At 43.1% G+C, this 21,873-nt stretch overlaps 1 protein-coding gene across 1 annotated transcript in view; it reads left to right on the top strand.

The window, feature by feature from the left end:
- The window catches only part of LOC147703547 (vomeronasal type-2 receptor 1-like), a 32,876-nt gene that overhangs the window by 7,089 nt on the left and 3,914 nt on the right, over positions 1–21,873 (top strand). The gene's annotated exons all lie outside the window — the stretch shown is intronic.

Below are 21,873 nucleotides of genomic sequence, written 5' to 3'. Positions count from 1 at the left end.
ACAGCAGATCCCTCTCAGGTCACAAAATCAAAATTGGGCTGCTGCTAGAGGATGAACCTCTTGATGTTCTGTTTATTACAGAAACATGGCTCAAAGAAGGTTAGATGCCAGTAATTATCATGACCCCCCCCCCCATTATGGCATTTGCAGGCAGGACCAGGTGGGGAAAATAGGAGGTGGGGTAGCCATTATCCATAAAGTACAGTTCAGCTGCTCCATTACTCCCTTGGGATTAACCAACTGCGATGCCATGCAATTTAGAATAATGCTCGCCCCCACATCCTCTTTCTCTGGTAATCTTGCTTACAGGTGCCCAGGGCCATGCACGGCATTTCTAGCATCCCTTCCTGATCTCCTTGGCAGCTTTATTGTAGGGAAAAGCACATTCACAGCCCCGGGTGATTTTAACATCCATCTGGACGATACCAACAACTTGTCCTCCAACAGACTTCTATCAGACCTAGAGGCCCTGCAACTTCCCCAGCTTGTGGGCTTTGCCAAACATGTAAAAGGGCATATTCTCAACCCTATCTTTTCGAATGACCCCACACTACAGGGGTTCACCCCAATTCAAGTCCTCTGGTCTGACCATTTCTACATCCCTTCTCTGTATGCTAAACCACTCATACAAAAGCCTTCAGGGGTTAACATTAATCTAGGACGGAAATGGCCCAGGGTGGCACCTGCAAGTTGGACCAATCATCTAGAGGATACCACACCCTCTCCATCAGAAGACCTCTACGAGGCCCACAAACGGTGGTCAGATTGGATTTTTAACTCAGTAGACAATTGTTTTCGCTAACCCAGAGTGCCCGCCGAATCCAACCCCAAATGCCGCCTGGTTCAATAGCCAGTTAACCTCTCAGAAAAAACACTGCAAGAAACTCAAAACTCGAAAGGTGCTGGAGGAAATCCTATGCCTGGACCTTAAGTCACTATATAAAAAAGCCTTCAGACAACATCATGATGACATTAAACTAGCACAGGCACAATTCTATGAGGAGAGGATTGATAATGCCTCCAACTCTCCAAAGAACTATTCAAAATTGTAAAAATCACTCACCACGATTGAACAAGGCTCACACTCACATCACCCTTCAAAAGCAAGATGCAATGAGTTTCCACTTAAAAACAACAATGTGAAAAAACATATACAACTTGCTACACAAGTGCCCCATGGACAATCTCAAAGGGAGACAGGACAGTTCTGGTATGAAGTGCCAACTCCCAAGCCAGGAACAGCCCGGACCTTCATTACCCCCGTTATTAGGTACCATCCCAGCATCTGGGTCTCCACTCGATTCCGCTCCTCTCCACATCCTACTTCAGGGTGTGGATACCATCCTCTCCAAATTGGCTGACCTTATCTCGCTATCCCTAAGCAAAGGGATAGTACCCAAAGAGTGGAAGCATGTCACATTGAAGCCTCTGCTCAAAAAGCCTCAAATTGATCCTACGGTACTGGGGGATTCTCACTACTACCCATTCTGGGTAAAGTCGCTTAGAAACATGTCAATAGCATCATCTATCAGTTTCTGGAGGAGAATACCATTCTACACCAGACTCAGATGGGGTTTTGCCCAGAACATAGCACAGAGTCGGCTCTCCTAGTGAATACTGAGAAATTGAAAATGATACTCGACCAGGGGAGAGCTGCTGTGATACTACTTTTGGATCTTAGTGTGGCTTTTGATACCGTGGATCACAAGATCTTAATACATAGACTCAGAGAGATAGGGATCCAGGATAAAGCCAATCAATGGCTGGCCACTTTCCACAGTAACTGATCGTTCCAGTGCAAGGAATCGGCCATCCTCACCTGGCCCCTTACCGAGTACCTCGGGACTCGGTGCTCAGTCTGACCCTGTTCAACATTTATCTGAGTCCTCTAGCACATATTGTACAGGAGTATGGCTTGTCAATTGCTTCCTACGCTGATGACACTCAGCTAGTGGTCTCAGTGTTAGAAGAGATAAATTCAAACCATCTTCAGTTGGTACAATGCATGGAAAAAATTGCGAATTGGATGGCTTACTGTAGCCTAAAGCTGAATGGCGACAAAACGGAGCTGATGTTCCTGGGCAATGGCCCAGGTCCATGGGCCGGAATCAGTTGGCCAAGGGCTTGGGGTCCACCCCCGCTCCTAAGCCATCCATAAAAAACCTGGGGATGTGGCTAGACCTGAATCTTTCCATGGAAACACAAGGCAAAAGATTATCGGCAAACTATTTCGGTATTCTACAAATGATCAATAATATCATAGACCTAAACTCAGAACAAGCTTAAGGGACAGTGGTTCAGGCCTTAGTGGTCTCACGACTGGGCTATGGCAATTCCCTGTATCTGGGATCACCTAAGTATGTGATCAACAGGCTACAGGTTGTCCAAAATGCTGCAGAGAGGATGCACCTGAAGATCCCCAGACAAGAATCAGTGAGATCCACTCTGAAAAAACTACACTGGCTACCTATTTAATCTAGGGTTAGGTTTAAAACCATCTGCCTAGCTCACAAAGTCTTGCAGGGTAAAGGTCCTACCCTGGTAAAATCCCTCGTCCCCCCATATGTTCCGAATAGGTCCCTCAGGTCCTCATCCAATTTCCTGATTGACATACCAAAGATAAAGAAATCAAGATGGGGTCTGAAATGTTTCTCACACCAGGTCCCAAAGTTCTGAAACTCAATGACCTCAGAAGGGAGACTGGCTAAAAATGAATGCTGTTTGATGAAAAAACATAAAACTTGGTTATTCCCATGATTCCCTACCTCTTCCTACTGCCTCCTCTCAGTAGCGCTGGGAAGCGCTCAAATAGCCATGTGCTTTATAAATCCCATAAATATAAACATACATTTGAGTTTAGTGTAGTGGGAATACCTCACTACTTGAGGCTTCTCCGACCCCACCAAACTTGCATTTCCTCTGATGCTCCACCAGTGTGAACCAATGTCCTACCTGCCTCACACCAATGAGATCAAAGTTGGCCACCCCAAGCTATTTCGGGTCGGAAGACTCTCACTTGGGTTATCTGCCTAGAATGACCAGAGGCATGGTAGTCCCATGCAGGGAAATCAATCAATGGCTCGACCCACATGGAGAAACATCCCTGTATCTCCTCCCTGTATCTCAGGACAGACACACCAAAGGTACAGCGAAGAAAGCTTGCTAATGGTCTATAGCATTGACAGTAACTCTGGTTAGCAATTGAATTGGGTAGCAATTCAACCATTAGTTTTTCCCAGTGGGCTGCTTTAAATAAAGGCCCACCTTATGTAAATCAGTACTGACCCTCCTCCTCGAGGGAGCATTCCATCAAGAACTGCTAGGTGATGCCCCTTCCAAAAGGGAACACAAGTAACCCCAAAGCAGTTTCAGCCTTCTTGGACCTCATTAGTGAGTTATAATTTAGTTCATGTGCCACAGCAATCTAAGGCTTAATCTTGGCCACTAAGGGTGTTACTACAAACACAAAAACATGTGAAGGGAGGTATGCTTACAAATAGTCTAGACCAATGGCAATTGCTCTGTGCAGTATTCAAACCCATCTGTTTCACCCACTATGACACTTGGACAGCGGGTGACCATTTTTCTTTTCATCAAACTTAGAACATGCTTGACAAAGCTTCAGTGTCTTCATCACAGCTGCCCCACTCTCACTTATAATACTTTATATGTAAAATGATATTAAGTGAGCATTCATTTGAAGATAGCCGACCAGCAAAGAGCAGGCCCATCCTGCTCTGTAAACAAAATATATGGTTCTTTCTTTCTATCATACTAAACTAGTCAGACTCTACCCTTCATGTGCCTTGAGATAATTTGTATAAGACAAAGGTGCTATGTTTGGCAAAACTGACTGAGGCTACAGAACATTTCGGAATACCCTATCATTACTGACTGACCTCCTCAAGCAGACAGTTTCCCTTGCATGCTCTGCAGATCCTTTTACATTGAATGGAATCTTTAAATGATACATATACCTGTTGTGTGATCAATTTTCATTCCTAGGATCTGGCATTGTCTGCTAATAGTTCTCTAGAAGAGAGCTATGTAGTTGTGGCAGTTCTGCAAGACTGTGGCATATCTCTGCCAGGGTTACCATTGTGCCCTGCACAAAAACAGATATTTTTGTAGGATTGAACTCCCCTTGCTTTCCTGATGTGACCAGTGACAGCAGGAGAACGCACTTGAGTGTATGCTCTTCCTGTTTCTGAGCCAAAATACACCTCAGGGTACTTGATTTTAAAGTTGTCACGTGTGGAATATTGCTCACAGCTCAGGCCTTACAACTCATGGGGATCAACCCTTGAAACATGAGCTTCAATTTTTGAAATGTTTCAAGTGTCATCGTCATCTAAATACTGATCGACCTCATCACTAGCACAGGGATCGGGGTGTTATTCTTTCCCCTCATCCTGCCACTAAACTATGGAAGAATGAAACCCAATTTCCTGCTCAGCAGGCTGCATTGAAGGCCTATTCTTTTTGCCTCATAAATGTCTGCAACATACACGTATGTCAGAGGATGTCAATATAATGACATCAGAGAAACACTTTATCAAGGCTCCTTTCTAATTCCTCCCCTCCTTGGTGTGTGTGCAGCCGTTGCCCCTGAGTGGTCTGTTGTACTGACCACTCCTTGCTGCTCTGAAATGTCAGCTTGCTTTCCCTTGTTCCCCAGGCCTGCCCTTCATGATACATATGCTGGCCATGCCACCTACATGGTACATTGTGCAGCCTCTGCCCTCTCTCCTGCCCTCTGAAGTCAGCGTGCTGCCACTGGCCCAGGACCTGCTCTGTGAGGTCTTCCTTCTGTCCTGCCCCTTTCTTCTGCCCTACAAGGTCAATTGTACTGCCCTTTACTTCTATCCTTTGAGGTCAGTCTGGTCCTAGCCCTGCCATCCATAGTTTTCATATCCTGCAAGTCAGGTGGTTTTCTTTCTTTTTTAAATTATTTTATTGGTACTGCTGTTTTTTTTGTTTTTACAGATTTCTTTTGTCCCACCTCAATAAAGATATAATTGAAAGGAGGATCGCTTTGGAACCATGATACCATATAAAAGAGATTCATGCTCTATCATATGGCTTACTCCATTCCTTGCAGCTAATAATTATTCCAAGGTCCTCTTCACATTACTTATTGTTGTCCACTAGCATAGGTTAGTTTTGGTGTTAACCCACTTTACCATCTTATCTTTCATCCTATACCAATGTGAAGGACTTTTATATGGGGTTTCTCCCATCTTAACCCTATGTGTGAAGGTTTATGCTCTGTCACATGGCTTTCCCCAATGCAGGTGGGTAATACTTTTTCCAAATTCATAATCCCATTACTTCTGTTCTGGAATTTTGCCTTCTATATTAAATTCTGTCAAGTGTTTGTTTAGTGTTGAGATTGGATTCTTTTTTTAAATGTTTTATGGAAGTTTTTACCTTAGCATACAGGATATGCACATAACATTGGTATAATGCAGTGATACTCTTCAATACATTAACACAATAAAATCATCATAGACATAACAATAGGTACAGGCCATTGATCAGATGATGTCACATATGTATCTTGCATTACTGTACAATTTCTACAGATTTCAACAGCTCAGATGGTTCGGTGACTTGTTAAATGTAGGACACATTTAGAGTCATATGGAGGCAGCAGCAGACTGAGTTATCAAATAGTCTTTCAGAGGGGCCCAGATATCCTTGGGCTTAGAAGTCATCGGTAATTCCTCAGGATATAGTTCTAATTGTTCACTACAGTATACGATATCCTTTACCCAATCGTCAGCTTTCGGAGCGAGTTTACTCTCCCACGTGAAAAGTACCCTTCTTTTTGCGAGCAGGAGGGCCACTCTCACAAATCAACCCACAACAGCCTTAATATGGGGAACGTATCCAAGGAGGTATCCTAGGGGCGCTTTGCACCACCTTTCCTGTCAAAGAGTGTATGCGGTCTATTACTGCCTCCCAATACGTGAACACGAGGTGACACTGCCATGCTAGGTGCAGGAAGTCTGCCCCGCTCTGGCCACACCACCTGCAGTTGTCGGAGTCCCTAAGAACCATTTTATGTACCTTGACGGGAGTATAGTACACTTGATGTAGGAACTTTAAATGAATAATTCTCAAATTCCCGTTCGGGGTCAGGCGACCAGTCATAGCACATATCTGTTCCCATTCCTTATGAGTGATCAGGGGAGTCTGAATTAATCAGTCAACAACTCATTCCACCGATCCTGACTTCTATCTGCCCTGTTGGTTGCTTCCTCCTGAACCACCTTATATCATTTAGTGACAAACTTCTTTTTAGTTGGAGCAACTAGCAACAGCTGTAGTTGAGATTGGATTCTTATTGTGTTGTTCTTACTTCATCCAATTTTCAAATCTGGTCAGGGATTGTGCAGTTCCTTACTTAATCATAGGATGTAGTCCCCAATTCTAATGTGTCTAAGAGAATCTCTCCTTATCTGGAAGATTATACTCTTCTGTGACCTTCAAAAGATTTAATCTAACAATTCATAAAAAATGATCTCACAATAACCCATTTATTCTCTCAGCATGATTGAAAGTTTCCTTGTCCATTGCTGAGATAAAATCATAATTAATGCAAATAGGAGTGAACAGTGAGGGAAACATTGTGAGAGACAAACATTGGTTCACTTTATTCATATTACAAGTGTAACCCTAGTTATAGGTGAGGAATACAGGCTCCAATGTCTCTGTTGTGTCTTTCACATCCATGAGATTTGCCAAAGAGGTGTATCAGCAATAAGGTGGTATTTTAGGCACCACTGTTTCACTGTTTCCAGCTCCCACTGTTCCACCATGATTCTAAGCTGTGTGGCCTGAATGTATGATTGGAGCTGCAGCTCTTTACATACATCTTATTCACTATTTTTGTTGTTTTTTGCCTCACCACATGAAAGAGTTAAGTAAGCGTTGGTGTCAATTAAAATGCAACAGGAGTGTGAGTCATGGATACTTCAAATATGCATATCGTTTCAGGTAGGAGCTTCATCTCAGTTACGGCAATCCAGCTGAACCATGGGAAGTGCCTCACCTATATTAGTCATGCCTAATTTTCTTTATTATTTGGAAGACATTAAATGCTAGTGTGGTGGGGTTAACTGAATACAGAAGAAGGCAAAAAAGTTAAAGCTCCGTCAAAATCAGTATGAATATGTGAAGGGCTTCTACATTTTTAAGAAGTGGATGGAGTAAGATTTCTTTCATTTTTGTTATGTTGAATTTAAAGTTAGACATATGGCCTGATTTCCAGAAATCCAGAAGGAGAACAAGGTACATGCACATATGTTCCTCCCTTCACTTCTCTCAATGAAAATTATTTTTCAACAACCACTTCTACTTTGGAATAACTCATACTCACTCTTTTCTTCTTTCTTCTACTCTTTTTTAACATGTTAGGCTAATCAGATGGTTCTGCCCATTCATTCTGATACTTGATCAGATCTTCTAATTTTCTAACCATCTACAGTAATTGTACAATAGTTTCCTGAAATGTTTAAAGATTTTGATTTATTAATTTGTTTACAAAAAACTCGGTCTTACATGATTCATGCTTTCTCTTTTGTTTTAAATCTACTTTTAGTTTTCTACATAATTCTTAAGGTTCTCAAATGATGAATGAGCATGTCTTTCTGCTTCCTCACCACTTTTGGCCCACCCTGTGAACACGACAAACTAAACACTTTTCACCTCTCCTTACACTTACCCGTCCTGTTCTGTTCCTGTCTCTCCTGTCTGCACTTGCATATGAGCCCTAATATACAGAAAGTGGTCTCACTTAAGTCAACATACTATCCATAAAATAATCCTCTCCTTGAGAATCACTTTCATTCTTTTCCATCTCATTCTTGTTCTCATTTTTGTCATCTTGTGTTTTCTTTTTATCCAATTACTTGGTAACTACAGGGAAAGCACTTATAGTTTCTACCACTTCCTGTGCAATCTCTCATCCATCTAATGGTTACCAGCTTCACCAATTTGCCATTTTAAAATTTTCTTATGTGCTCTCTCATGTGCCACTTAGGGGCTGATTAGGATGGCAGGCGGAGGCACATCCGTTGTGCTGGCGGAAAATGCCCTTTTCGGCGCTCCATCAGCGGTCCTTGCGTCTGCTGGGTTATGATGGGCATAGATAGCCCATTTCCCGTCTGCTGTGGTGTTTCGGGTTCTGCCAAAAATCTCTGACCGCACCGGTAGCAGACGGAGCCAATAGAGAGGTACCGCTGTGCGGAATGCAGTTACGACCGCTGGTCCAATCACGATGCCTCAAACAGTCCATCACACCGCAGCGTAGAATACGGCCATAAAGGGATGGAGTTGGCAATACTGCGGATAGCTCCATGTGTTCCTGACCGCTGGGAAAATGGTCTTTCCGCAGAAAATCCGACCGCCGCGGATGGGTTTTCAGCTTTTTTGACGGTGAATCCTGGAATCCGACAGCCACGGTAGGAAGTTTCAGGCAGTGCATCATAATCTGGCAGCCAGTTTTGCCGCGTTACATGCTGACAGTACTTTTCCTCTACCACGGCAGTCAGGATGCTTTTCTGCCCACCATCCTAATCAATCAATCAATCAATCAGTGACACTTATAAAGCGCGCTACATACCCGTAGGGTCTCAAGGCGCTGGGGGGGGGGAGCCGCTACTGCTCGAACAGCCAGGTCTTCAGCTTCTTCCTGAAGGAGAGGTGGTCTTGGGTCAGGCGCAGGTCGGTCGGGAGGGAGTTCCAGGTCTTGGCGGCCAGGTAGGAGAAGGACCTTCCTCCTGTAGTCGCTCTTCGGATGCGGGGGACGGCGGCGAGGGCGTGGTTGGCTGATTGGAGGTGGCGTTTGGGAGCGTAGAAGTTGACTCGGCTGTTGAGGTAGCTCGGGCCTTGGTCGTGTAGGGCTTTGTGTGCGTGGGTGAGGAGGCGGAAGGTGATTCTTTTGTTGACGGGGAGCCAGTGAAGGTCTCTCAGATGTCCGGAGATGTGGCTGGTTCGTGGGATGTCGAGGATGAGTCTGGCTGAGGCGTTCTGGATCCGCTGGAGTCTCTTCTGGAGCTTGGCGGTGGTACCGGCGTAGAGGGCGTTGCCGTAGTCCAGTCGGCTGGTGACGAGGGCCTGGGTGACGGTCTTCCTGGTCTCGGTGGGGATCCACCAGAAGATCTTCCGTAGCATGCGTAGGATGTTGAAGCATGCCGAGGAGACGTTGTTGACTTGCCTGGTCATGGAGAGGGAGGAGTCCAGGATGAAGCCCAGGTTGCGTGCATGGTCTGTCGGTTTGGGTGCGGTGCCCAGGGCGGGAGGCCACCAGGAGTCGTCCCAGGCGGAGGGAGAGGAGCCCAGGATGAGGACCTCCGTCTTGTCCGAGTTCAGTTTCAGGCGGCTGGTCGTCATCCACTCGGCTACCTCTTTCATCCCTTCGTGCAGGTTGGCTCTGGCGGCGGCGGGGTCGTTGGTCAGGGAGAGGATCAGCTGGGTGTCGTCGGCGTAGGAGATTATGCTGAGGTTGTGTTTGCGTACGATGGCCGCGAGGGGGCTCATGTAGACGTTGAAGAGGGTGGGGCTCAGAGATGATCCTTGGGGGACGCCGCAGATGACTTTGGTGGCCTCTGACTTGTACGGTGGTAGGCGGACTCTCTGTGTTCTCCCGTCGAGGAAGGAGATGATCCATTCCAGCGCCTTGTCCTGGATTCCGACGTTGCTGAGGCGCCGTACTAGGGTGCGGTGGCAAACCGTGTCGAATGCCGCGGAGAGGTCTAGGAGGATGAGGGCCGCTGTTTCTCCGTTGTCCATCAGGGCTCGGATGTCATCGGTGGCGGCGATGAGGGCGGTCTCGGTGCTGTGGTTGGCTCGGAAGCCGGACTGTGAGGGGTCGAGGGATCCGTTCGTCTCGAGGAAGGCGGCCATCTGCTTGTTGACGGTCTTCTCGATGACTTTGGCTGGAAACGGGAGGAGCGAGATGGGGCGGTAATTCTTGAGGTCGGTGGGGTCCGCTGTTGGTTTCTTGAGTAGAGCGCTGAGTTCGGTGTGTTTCCAGCTCTCGGGGAAGATGGTGGTGTCGAAGGATGTGTTGATGATGTCTCGCAGGTGGGGTGCGATGACAGCGTCGGCCTTGTTGAAGACGTGGTGAGGGCAGGGGTCGGTCGGTGATCCGGAGTGGATGGAGTTCATCGTGCGGATGGTGTCTTCGGTGCTGATCGGGGTCCAGGCGTGGAGGGTGGTGGTGGGGGGTGGTTGTTCGGTCATGGTGTGCGTTGGTTGGTTGTTGAAGCTGTTGTGTATGTCCGCGATCTTGTTGTGGAAGTATGAAGCCAGGGAGTTGCAGAGGTCTTGCGATGGGGTGATGTCGTTGTTTCCTGCGCTGGGGTTGGAAAGCTCTTTGACGATGTTGAAGAGTTCCTTGCAGTTGTGTGCGTTGTTGTCCAACCGGTCCTTGAATGCTGTTTTCTTGGCGGCGCGGATCAGCTGGTGGTGTTTCCGGGTGGCAAGTTTGAAGGAGGTCCTGTTGTCCGGTGTCGGTTCCCTTCTCCAGACTTTCTCGAGGGCTCTGCAGTTCTTCTTGGAGCTCTTGAGTTCGTCGGTGAACCATGGGGCTTTCTTGCTGCCGGGTCTGCTGGGCAGGGTCCTCAGTGGAGCGAGTTCGTCCGCGCAGTTGCTGATCCACTTCGTGAGGTTGTCGGCGGCCTGGCTGGGGTTCGCTGAGCTGGCAGGAGGGTGCTGGCTCAGGGAGGTGGCGAGCTGGTCTGCTGTGATCTTGTTCCAGCTTCTGCGGGCGGCCTGTTGCTGGTGGTGGTGGGTCGTTGTTTTCTTGAAGGTGAAGTGGACGCAGCTGTGGTCCGTCCATTGAAGCTCTGTGGCGTGGCTGAAGTCGATGTCCTTGCTGGATGAGAAGACAGCGTCGAGTGTGTGTCCGGCGAGGTGGGTGGGGGTGGACACCAGTTGCTTGAGTCCCAGGTTGGCGAGGTTGTTGAGCAGGGTGCTGGTGTTGCGGTCGTTGTTGTTCTCCAGATGGAAGTTGAGGTCTCCCAGGAGGATGTAGTCAGCGGAGGGGAGGGCATGTGGGCTGACGAAGTCGGCGATGTCCTCGCTGAATTGTGTGCGTGGTCCAGGGGGTCGGTAGATCAGGGTGCCTCTGAGGGTGGTGTTCGGGTTGGTGTGGATATGGAAATGCAGGTGTTCGGCGGTGGTCAGGGAGTTGTCGGTGCTGGTCGTGAGACGGATGGTGCTCCTGTGGATGATGGCGATGCCTCCTCCCATCTGGTTGGCGTTTCGGTCCCTCCGGACGATCTTGTAGCCCTCTGGGATGGCGATGGCGATGTCGGGAGCTGAAGAGGCGTTCATCCAGGTCTCCGTGAGGAAGGCAACGTCTGGAGCTGTGGTGTCGAGGAGGTTCCAGAGTTCGATGGCATGTCTGTGGACGGATCGGGTGTTGAGCAGGATGCACTTGAGGTGGGTGCTGCTGGTGTTCGGCTTGGTGGGTGCTGGTGCGAGGCAGGTCCGGATGCAGGTGAACTTGCAGGCGTGGCAGCTGAAGGGTCCGTGGGTACGTCGTGGAGAGGCTTGATGGCATTCTGGGAGTCGGCCGGTGTTGAGAGCGGTGAGGGTGGCGGCGGAGTACGTCAGGCGGGTCGGTCGGGGTCTTCGTGGGCCAGGGGTCCTGGCACTGGGCGCGGTCCAGGCGCGGACGGGCGTAGACGGGCTTACCTTTGGCGCGCCTTCGGCGCACAATCGGCGCGCCCGCTGCGCGTGACCGCTGCGCGTTCGCACGGTCGCCATTTAAGGCGAAGTGCGCGGGTGGGCGGAGCAGCTGGGAGGCGGGAGCGGGGAGGGTACAGAATAGAAAAAGGGGCGGGGAAAAGCGGCGGTGGCGGGAAGGGAGGGCGGAGGGCGGCGAGGTAGGCGGACAACAAGGAAGGAAACCACAACACGGGGGAAATAAAAATTAAACAGAACGGGCACAAATTCTCAACAAAACAAGGAAAACAAGGAAAAAACCAAAGTTATATAAAACAGGCACAAATGTTAGACAAAACAAGGGCAAAAACAACCGCAGCGGCGCCCGCCGGCAATCGGCAAAACGAGGCAGCAGCGAGGCAGAGGGCAGGCAAGGGGCACACGCAGCAGCTGGTGGCCGTGCGGCGCGGGGGTGTCAGCCCATTAGTCCCGTTAATTCACAGCATTGAGAACTGCGGAGGTCTAGGCAATGGCTTAATTTCAAACACAGCACTCATCTAATGCTCAATATTTTCTACTTTAGGTGTACTATGTGCAAAAAAATTTAACTTTTTATTGCCCGCAGTAAATATATTTTATTCTTTATACCACAAACATGTAAACCATGGTCCAGAAGCATTTTGCTTGCAGGAGGACCAATTCCCCGCAATACTTATACAACCCATCACATCACAAATTAAAAATTAGATTGAAAATGCAATACATAAACCCAAATAAATAAACTTTTTTTCTGGCCACTAGGATATAGGATGGGAAATCAAACATACCACAGAAAGGGAAGAATATCTTAAGTACTTTCAATCACACCAAAATAAGCTCTTGACCAGTGGTACCTCATATTTAGCATTAATTCTTATGCTCAAAAGAAATAATCAATAGTAGAAATAAACAAATAGAGAATACTATCCAGATTAAGTCAAACACAGCTAGACTATTAAGGTCTTTATAGGGATTTAATGTATAACCTGACGGGACGCCACATGCCTTTTCAGCATACAATCTTCATATATTATCTTGAGATCTTGAATTTCCATAAATCTTTAAACCTTTGCATATATCCAAAAATCCTCAGTATATAAATATCAAAAAAGTCACAAAAGCACAATACATTACATTAACTTTTTTTTCTCAAAAGCAAATTTCAAGCAACTTCAGCATTTTGCGCAAAACATTACAATACAATGCAGTTTTCACTCCAAATCATGTCGGAAAAAAACACAAATACATTGTCACATTCTGTTTGTGCTTTGTACCAATAAATTCAAAAGGCTGAGTAAGAGGATCAGGGACATGTGAGTTCTTAAGGATGGGACCCTTAGTGCATAAAAAAACATTGCAGGACAAACTTCACAGCCAAAACCACACAGCCAAAACCATAAAGGTTAATTTAAAAATTAAGAATAATTTCAGATGGTAAATTAATTAGTTATATTCAAATCAGCACCAATAATGCATAACAAATAAGCAAATTGTGAGAGGTCTGGCATGGGGACATGCTCAGTAGAAGTCTTAGGAAAGTCACGGATAACAATCTGACATAGTGACTACTCAATATAAGAGCAAGTAAAAGTCAGAAAATTATATTTTTAGCTTCAGAGGAATGACAGAGAAGGCTCTTGGCATAGAATGAGGTAGTACCATATGGCTGTATTAACTAAGATACATGGCATCAACCCATCGATCTTGCAGAAATTGTGTTATATCAAACAGGCTACTTTAGGGATTACCTAAATATTTATTATTTATTTATTACTATTTAAACTCCAGTGAGTGCAACAGTAGGAAAAATTTTGGAGTGTTGAGGGGTTAAAATTACTATTTCTACTCCAATGAGTGCAACAGTAGGGAAAATGTTGAATAGCGGAGGGGTAAAAATTACTATTCCCACTCAAGTGAGTGCAACAGTAGGGAAAGTATTGGACAGCGGAGGGATAAAAATTACTATTCTCATTCCAATATTCTCACTTCAGTCAGTTCATAATTAAAAACAAACAAAATATTAACAACAATATACATATTTAAAAGACCAAATACATTAAAAATATATAAATATGTTACAAATTCAAATACAAATATATTTAATATTAAATCAAAAAACATATTATAATGTTAAATACATATAATAAATACGTACAAATATTATATTTCCAAACGAGTTAATATTTTGTATTCAATAATATTTAGAAACAAAAACATTACTTATTACACACATTTACCTTTTTATATCCCACCCTGTAACACCACACAATGCACAACCAATATCTAAATTTGGGTGATTGGTATGTGGAAATTTTGAATTGTTTATTGAACAAAGCAACATCAATCCTATGATTAAGCCCCACGCCTATCTCGCTAGTATTTGGGTTGACACACAGGCTCCTGGAATGAGGATCAGATGGGCACACCAGATGGGTCAAATGGCATCAAGGGCTTGGAAAATATGCTGGCCGGACTCTGTGGAGGTGAACCCGATGTCTCTCCCTTGATACACTAGCGTATGAGATACAAAAAACCCAGCAGGTGGAACAGATAGTAAACTGGGTAGCGAGTTGGCAAATGAGGATAAAAAAAATAAAAAAAATGTACTTCCTCAACTAACATAATCAATTACCAATTAAATAAATATTATTAATTAAAAAACAAATTAAATGACATACCATTATTTAACTTCCCACACTTTACCCCTAAAATCCCCACAACCCACAGCTAAAATTTAATTGTAAAAAAATTAACTATACAATTAAAATTTATTTTTAATTAAAAAAACTAAAAGTACTTAACAACTAGGTATAAAGTAAGTGACATTTATTTACTCCCCACACTGTACCCCTAGAACAATAAAAAAACACACAGAAAAAGCATATAAACAAATACCCTAATCCATATATAAAAAAACGAAAGTATGTAAGTTTGTCCTTTATGCATTACTACACCATTCATCTGATCGCCATGAAACTATGGGAAGTTGTTGAGTACACTCCCGCGAAGGTTTCTGGCAAAAAATAAAAATAAAAAAAATTGTTAAAGGTTGTTGGGTACACTCCCGAGTAGGTTTCTGGCAAAGAAAAAAGAATAATTTGGTAAATATCGGCCCCCCCGGCCCCCCAGGGCCCTCATAATCTTTCCAATACTGAACGTTTACCGTTTTCGGTGCGAATCGCTTTTGCAATGACCATCAACAAAGCACAAGGACAATCGCTGCAAGTGTGTGGACTAGATTTGGAGAATCCGTGCTTCTCACATGGACAACTGTATGTGGCCAGCTCACCTGTTAGAAAACCTTCTGATTTATTCGTGTACGCACCAGACGGAAAAACATAAAATACCGGGTATCCATAAGCACTCGAATAAATAAACAGAATTAAAAGAACACTTTAAAATGTTTTCCATATTAAAATGAAGAAGTTTCAATAAAAATGACACAATGTAAATTGAATGTTATCATAACTAGTTTCCTTAAATTTCCTTTCTTCTGAGATCGCAACAACACGTGACGGGTAAGCTAGTTAAATATATATTAATTATTATTAATGATCAACTAATTTTTAATTAATTAAACAATACTTACTTTCTACCCTTTACCCCTATAAACCCCACAACCTAAACATTACATTAATTACAGAAATTCCATATTTAATTATTTTCAAATAATTATTTAATTAATATTGTTTAACAGCTAATTATTAATTAATTAAACATAAATTAGTTCCCATCCTTTACCCCATAAACCCCACAATCCCACCTACAAAAATAACACAATTACCATAAATAATTATCAGTTAATTAGTTAAAATAAATGAACAAATGATTAATAATTAATTAACCACAATAACATCCCACCTTTACCCCAAAACACCCCACAAACCGCACCTAAAATTAATTACACAAATTCTGTAATTTACTTTCTATCTATTAATTAATAATAATTAAGAACCAATTATTAATTAATTAAAAATAAATTTTTTCCCACCCTTTAACCCATAAACCAAACAAACCACACCTAAAAAAACACACAATTACCCTAATTAATTATCTATTAATTAGTTAATATAAATTAACAACCAATTATTAATTATTCAAACATAATTTACTTCCCACCCTTAACCCCTATAAACCCCACAACCCACACCTAAAATTAATAAAATAATTTCCATAATTAATTTTTAATCACTTGATTAATATAAATTAACAACTAATAAAGTAATCAAAAATAAATTACTTGGCGAGCTTAGGGCAAGAATGCAAAAGGCACAATTGATGGATGGAATGCAGAATACATCAAAACATTCACCTCCAGTCAAGGGATCTGGGTTATATCTATCATACTTTTGCTCACCAAGGATGCTTGTTTCCGGTTCACAAAAGATCTGGCTTGGCAGTTCAGGCTGGACTCTTCCCATGAGGCACAGGGGCAAGACTGATTGGCATATAGATGGGTCTGAACTGAGGTGCCAAAGTGAGCTAAAGAATGATGATGGATTCAACCCAGATCTGTGACTTGGGGTGAGTGTCTGAAAAGTTTCAGAGCTCCATCCATCATCTCCTTGTGTTTGCTTTGTTTGCCATAAGTTGGCAGGGTATACCCAGACGTGGGTCTCTTGCTCACTGGATTCAAGCTAGCCTGGCTGATGAGGGATGTTACTCCGAAACCGGTTCCAGGATGCTTGTTTCCAGTTCAGAGAAGACCGGGATTGGCAGTTCAGGCTGGACTGTTCCCATGAGTCACAGGGTCAATACTGTTTTGCATATAGCTTGGTCTGAACTGAGGTGGCGAAGTGAGCTAAAGCATGATGATGGCTTCAAACCAGATCTTTGACTTGGGGCGAGTGTCTGAAAAATTTCAGCCCTCCATCCATCATCTTCGTATTTTTGCTTGCATATACATAGGCACATAGGAGAAACATCAGTAGCGGAAACATATCTTGCTTCGATAGGGCTTGTTACAGTTCAAGGCAAGTAGGAACAACAGAAGTAGCAGTATATTTTGAGTCACGTTAGGTAGATAGATCCTGCAGTGCCAGGGCCTCCGGGCAGTCAGGTTCACTGTGGGTGTTATCGTGTTTATTGTTCCACTAAAAAGTGTAAGGGCCACCAGGCATGTCAACTAGGGGTGGGCGGAATTTGCGTATTTGCGCTAGGCAAATCTCCGTGAAACTGTAAAAAATCTCCACGCGTACACAGAGTTCCGTGAACATGCAGAATTCCTTGTTCCTTGTCCTTTGAAAGCACGAACAAGCAAAAAATGCCGCAAAGCCATAGATTGCGGAATTTTTGGCAATTCCGCGTTCTACGCGGAAGGCGAAATTACCCAAATTCTGCAAGCGGAACGGAATTTACTGCCCAGGCCGAATGTCTACTCAACTAGTACTGTGTACAGCTGTACCTTTCTGTGTCAAAATGGGGTTGGTAGCCATCCAGCCTACCGTTTATCTGTCTATCATTTGCATTGTGTATATGCACTTACCATAACAAAGTCTTATGTACTTCTGGTAAGGGCACTCTGTTGTCATTTTTAGCTTTAAAGTTTCATGAAATACACATCCCAGATTGTCTAGATCTGGCCCTCCTCCCCCCGCAGTTGGCTCAGTATAATGACATTTATTTCTGTTTTGACCCATTTTAGTAGTTACCAAACCCAGCACCTCATTTTGGGGGCTACACAGACCTTTCATGACATTGCTGTTGGTCTTTTGAAAAGTACGAAGGCTAGATCTGTAAACCTGCCCAGTTTGTTTGTTCCCTCTGGGTCTTGGCATTAAGCCCAAAAAACATGACTCCAGTGAGGGCGGTAGGGTGTAATCCTCTACCTCTGACATGACCTTCATCAATTCTTCGAATGCACAGTGGATCACTGCGCAGCCCCATACCACATGAAAAAGCCTGCCTAAGTTTGTCAGCATTTGGAGCAGTCCAATAATCCACCAACAATCTAGCTTTGAATGCATTATGGGGTGAGTTAGATCTGGTGTAGATAACATTTGTGTGCACAGAAACCTTGGGATCCTAGAGATCTTTTCCCAAATCAGCTACCCATAGGTCCCTAACAACTACATGGTTTGTATGCTGCTCTGTATTCAGGACAGTGTATATTGCCAATGTAATCATCGTTGTGTCCCTATGGGACAGGAATGTTTTTAGAGATCTTGATGTAGACGGATATGAGTTACCATGACCCCAGCTTGCATTAGGTGCTTGGTGTATCACATTATATGTTATAAAGTGACCAACTGCTCTACAATATGTGTCATTTATCTTCTAGAATGTACTTTGAATACTTTCTGTGTAGACATCTCCAACAAGCAGCACTCATGCCTCATTCCATGGTCATATATCATGTGTCTGCATAATGCTGTGTATTTAGGGAAGTGCCCATAGTGGGAGTAAGGGGGTGTATCAGGGGTGACCCACCATTGTGCGTATTTTTGTGCCAACATTTACGCATTACTTGCCTCTTATGAGACTCTGTGGGCAGCGTTTTAGATGGGTGTATTATCCAGGTGATCACTGTCTGTGTAGTGGTAATTTACTCCCAAGTATTTAAGAGTATGACATTGCCATTTCAGCCTATTCTGTATCACCGTATTTAAAATAAATCCCGACTTAACAGAAATAAGCAGGATTTAGTCCAGTTTATTTTAAGGCCTGACATTTCCTCAAATGTATTTAGCATCTCCATAAGTGTCGGGACGGAGGTGCTAGCATCCCACAAACAAATTAGGGCATCATGCAAAGACACTACGTGCCACCATCCAAGAGGTTGGAACCCCTAGCCAGGTGCCTTTATGCATACCAAGCATTCCAGTGGCTCTGTGTTGAGTGCAAAGATGATTGAAAAAAACAAAGGGTCTTCTAAATGAGGTATTGCATCACCTTTGTGCCGCCGGTGCATCACTTTTTGTGACTCACCAGCGGCGTAAAAGATGCATCATGTTGCATCATATTTACAAAGTGACGTCTCTAGATAGATGCATCACTTTGTAAACCACTGCACCACATTATACCTCCACCAGGTATAATGTATGCAGGGTGGGCGTTCTGACGCAAATAAGCCTCGTAGAAGTGACACAGTGAAATCTATGAGATTTCACTGCGCCACTTCTAGGACGCAAATGCGTCAATATCTTATGCCTGCCTCACAGCAGGCATAAGACTGATGCTGGCACATTGAAATGGAACTTGCCAATGTTAATTGACACATTGCTGAAGTTGTGTCACTTTTGTGACACACTCAAGCAAAGTGTCATTTTTGCACCTACAGATATGTCAGAAATACTGACGTATCTGTAACTCCTTGCGACATGATGCGTCATATTGTAAATATGACACATCCAGCATGTCACAAGGAGGGCGCAATGAAAAGTGACTTATCGCTGTTTTCACGCAGCGATGTGTCATTTTTCATAAATGAGGCCTCAGGCATTCTTGTGTGGAGCCTCTATTTCCATTCTTCTTAACCAAAATAGGCAGGCTTAAGACTATTTTATTTTGAGGATTGATTTTCCTCCAAATTTGTCTATCATCTCCATCAGTGTTGGGAGGCAGGCATGGGGATCACGCCAAAAAATCAGGGTATTCCACAGACACTATATGCCACCTTTGAAACAGCTATAGCCCCCAGTCCGGGACTCCCTTCCGTAACATGCAGGCATGTGGCTGCATGGTCTGTGCAAAGATGATGGGAGAGAGTGGGCATCCTAGTCTGGTTCCTCTATTTATTTTCCAGTGGTCTTAAATGATCCACCCCATCTTAGATCTGACCACAGTGCAATTGGTAAGTAAACATACCCATGTAAGCATCCTCGAGCCCTTTCCAATTCTCTCATCTCGAGGACTGCCAGGAGGTATGACCAACCAAGATTGTCAAAAGCCTTTTGGTATCAAGTGACACCGCCAGGCATTTGTCATTATTACCAGGGTTAGCCCCCGTCAGCTCCAGCAATTGGTGAATGTTTAGAAAGGTGTTACATTGCTGTATAAACCCATTTAGGATACTTTGGACTAACATCTCAATGGTGGACAACATTGTATTTGCTAGCATTTTAGTCTAGGTTGAGAAGGGCTAAAGCTCTGAACGTCCACAAATCTATGGGATCTCACCCTTGTTTGGTGAGGCATACTACCAGGGCTTCCCTGAGAGAATTTCAGAGCCTACCCCCTTGCACTTCTTCATACAATTGCAGCAGTTTCAGGGGGTATTGCACCGTTACAACGCAACTTTTACAACGCACTACCATTACATCGCAACTTTTACAACGCAAATACCATTACAATGCATGCCATTACAACGCATGTCATTACATAGCAGATACTATTACAACGCATGCCATTACATCGTAAGTATAGGTAAGTATATTATTTTTATTTAATTTTATTTTACATTATTTTATTAATTTAATTAATATTAAAAATAAAATAATAATATATTAATGTAAGTAATTTTGGGGTATTTTTAGGTTTTAGGGCTGGGTTTGGTTTTTGGGGTACAGGGGTATTTTTAGGTTTTAGGGCTGGGTTTGGTTTTTGGGGTACAGGGGTATTTTTAGGTTTTAGGGCTGGGTTTGGTTTTTGGGGTACAGGGGTATTTTTAGGTTTTAGGGCTGGGTTTGGTTTTTGGGGTACAGGGGTATTTTTAGGTTTTAGGGCTAGGTTTGGTTTTGGGGTACAGGGGTATTTTTAGGTTTTAGGGCTGGGTTTGGTTTTTGGGGTACAGGGGTATTTTTAGGTTTTAGGGCTGGGTTTGGTTTTTGGGGTACAGGGGTATTTTTAGGTTTTAGGGCTAGGTTTGGTTTTTGGGGTACAGGGGTATTTTTAGGTTTTAGGGCTGGGTTTGGTTTTTGGGGTACAGGGGTATTTTTAGGTTTTAGGGCGGGGTTTGGTTTTTGGGGTACAGGGGTATTTTTAGGTTTTAGGGCTGGGTTTGGTTTTTGGGGTACAGGGGTATTTTTAGGTTTTAGGGCGGGGTTTGGTTTTTGGGGTACAGGGGTATTTTTAGGTTTTAGGGCTGGGTTTGGTTTTTGGGGTACAGGGGTATTTTTAGGTTTTAGGGCTGTGTTTGGTTTTTGGGGTACAGGGGTATTTTTAGGTTTTAGGGCTAGGTTTGGTTTTTGGGGTACAGGGGTATTACGACTTAAAATAAATTAAATTAATTAAATTAATTTAATTTAATTTAATCAAATTAATTACAATATTTACAATTAAAAAAATAAATGAATTACATTACTTAAATTAAATTAATTACTTTTTTATTTATTTTATTTATTATAATTAAATAATATTATTTACAATTTTTAAATTAATTAAATTTCTTTAATTATATTAAATTAAATTATATTATGTATTATTTTAATTGTATTTAAATTATATTTATTGTAATAAATTACATTATATTATTTACTATTTATAAATTTATTATATTTCATTAATTATATTATATTAAATATATTAAATTAATTACAATTTTAATATTAATTAAATTACTTTAATTAAATTAAATTAAATTAATTCCTGTTTTAAAATTTTTTAAATTATATTTATTAATTTAAATTAATTAAATTAACTTTTTTACATTTTTAAAAAAAAGATATACTTACCTATACTTACGATGTAATGACATGCATTGTAATAGTATCTGCTATGTAATGACATGCGTTGTAATGGCATGCATTGTAATGGTACCTGCGTTGTAAAAACTGCGTTGTAACGGTCTGCGTTGTAAAATAACGCGTTGTAACGTCATAGATCCGTTTCAGGGTGATATGTGTTCTGTATGTTGTGTAATTTTTGATTTGCAATCCATCAGTATCTTGCTTTTGTTTCTCACTATTTGAGATATTGCTGGCAGATTTTTTCCAATTGTAGTGGTTTTTTATAATTTGGTGCATTTTAGCAGATTTATTTGGTGTATAGGAATCCTTGCTAGGAACTCTTGTGGTCAGCAGCGGCCGGGCTTCCAGTTTCTGCATATTGAGTAGGTTAGTAGTCAATTGAGCCGCATTTATGTTTTCCTGGGTGTTGAGCATCATGCCCTCACATGATCTAATGACCCCTTTTGGGGCTCATATGGTTTCACCAACCACAAAACATGACAGATTACTTCCAGCTCATTCCCCCTTCCAGTGCTGTTGGTGTATATTC

Source organism: Lissotriton vulgaris, chromosome 7 (genome assembly GCF_964263255.1).
Source record: "Lissotriton vulgaris chromosome 7, aLisVul1.2, whole genome shotgun sequence".
NCBI lineage: Eukaryota > Metazoa > Chordata > Amphibia > Caudata > Salamandridae > Lissotriton > Lissotriton vulgaris.
This window is presented reverse-complemented; position numbering and strand designations above follow the sequence as displayed.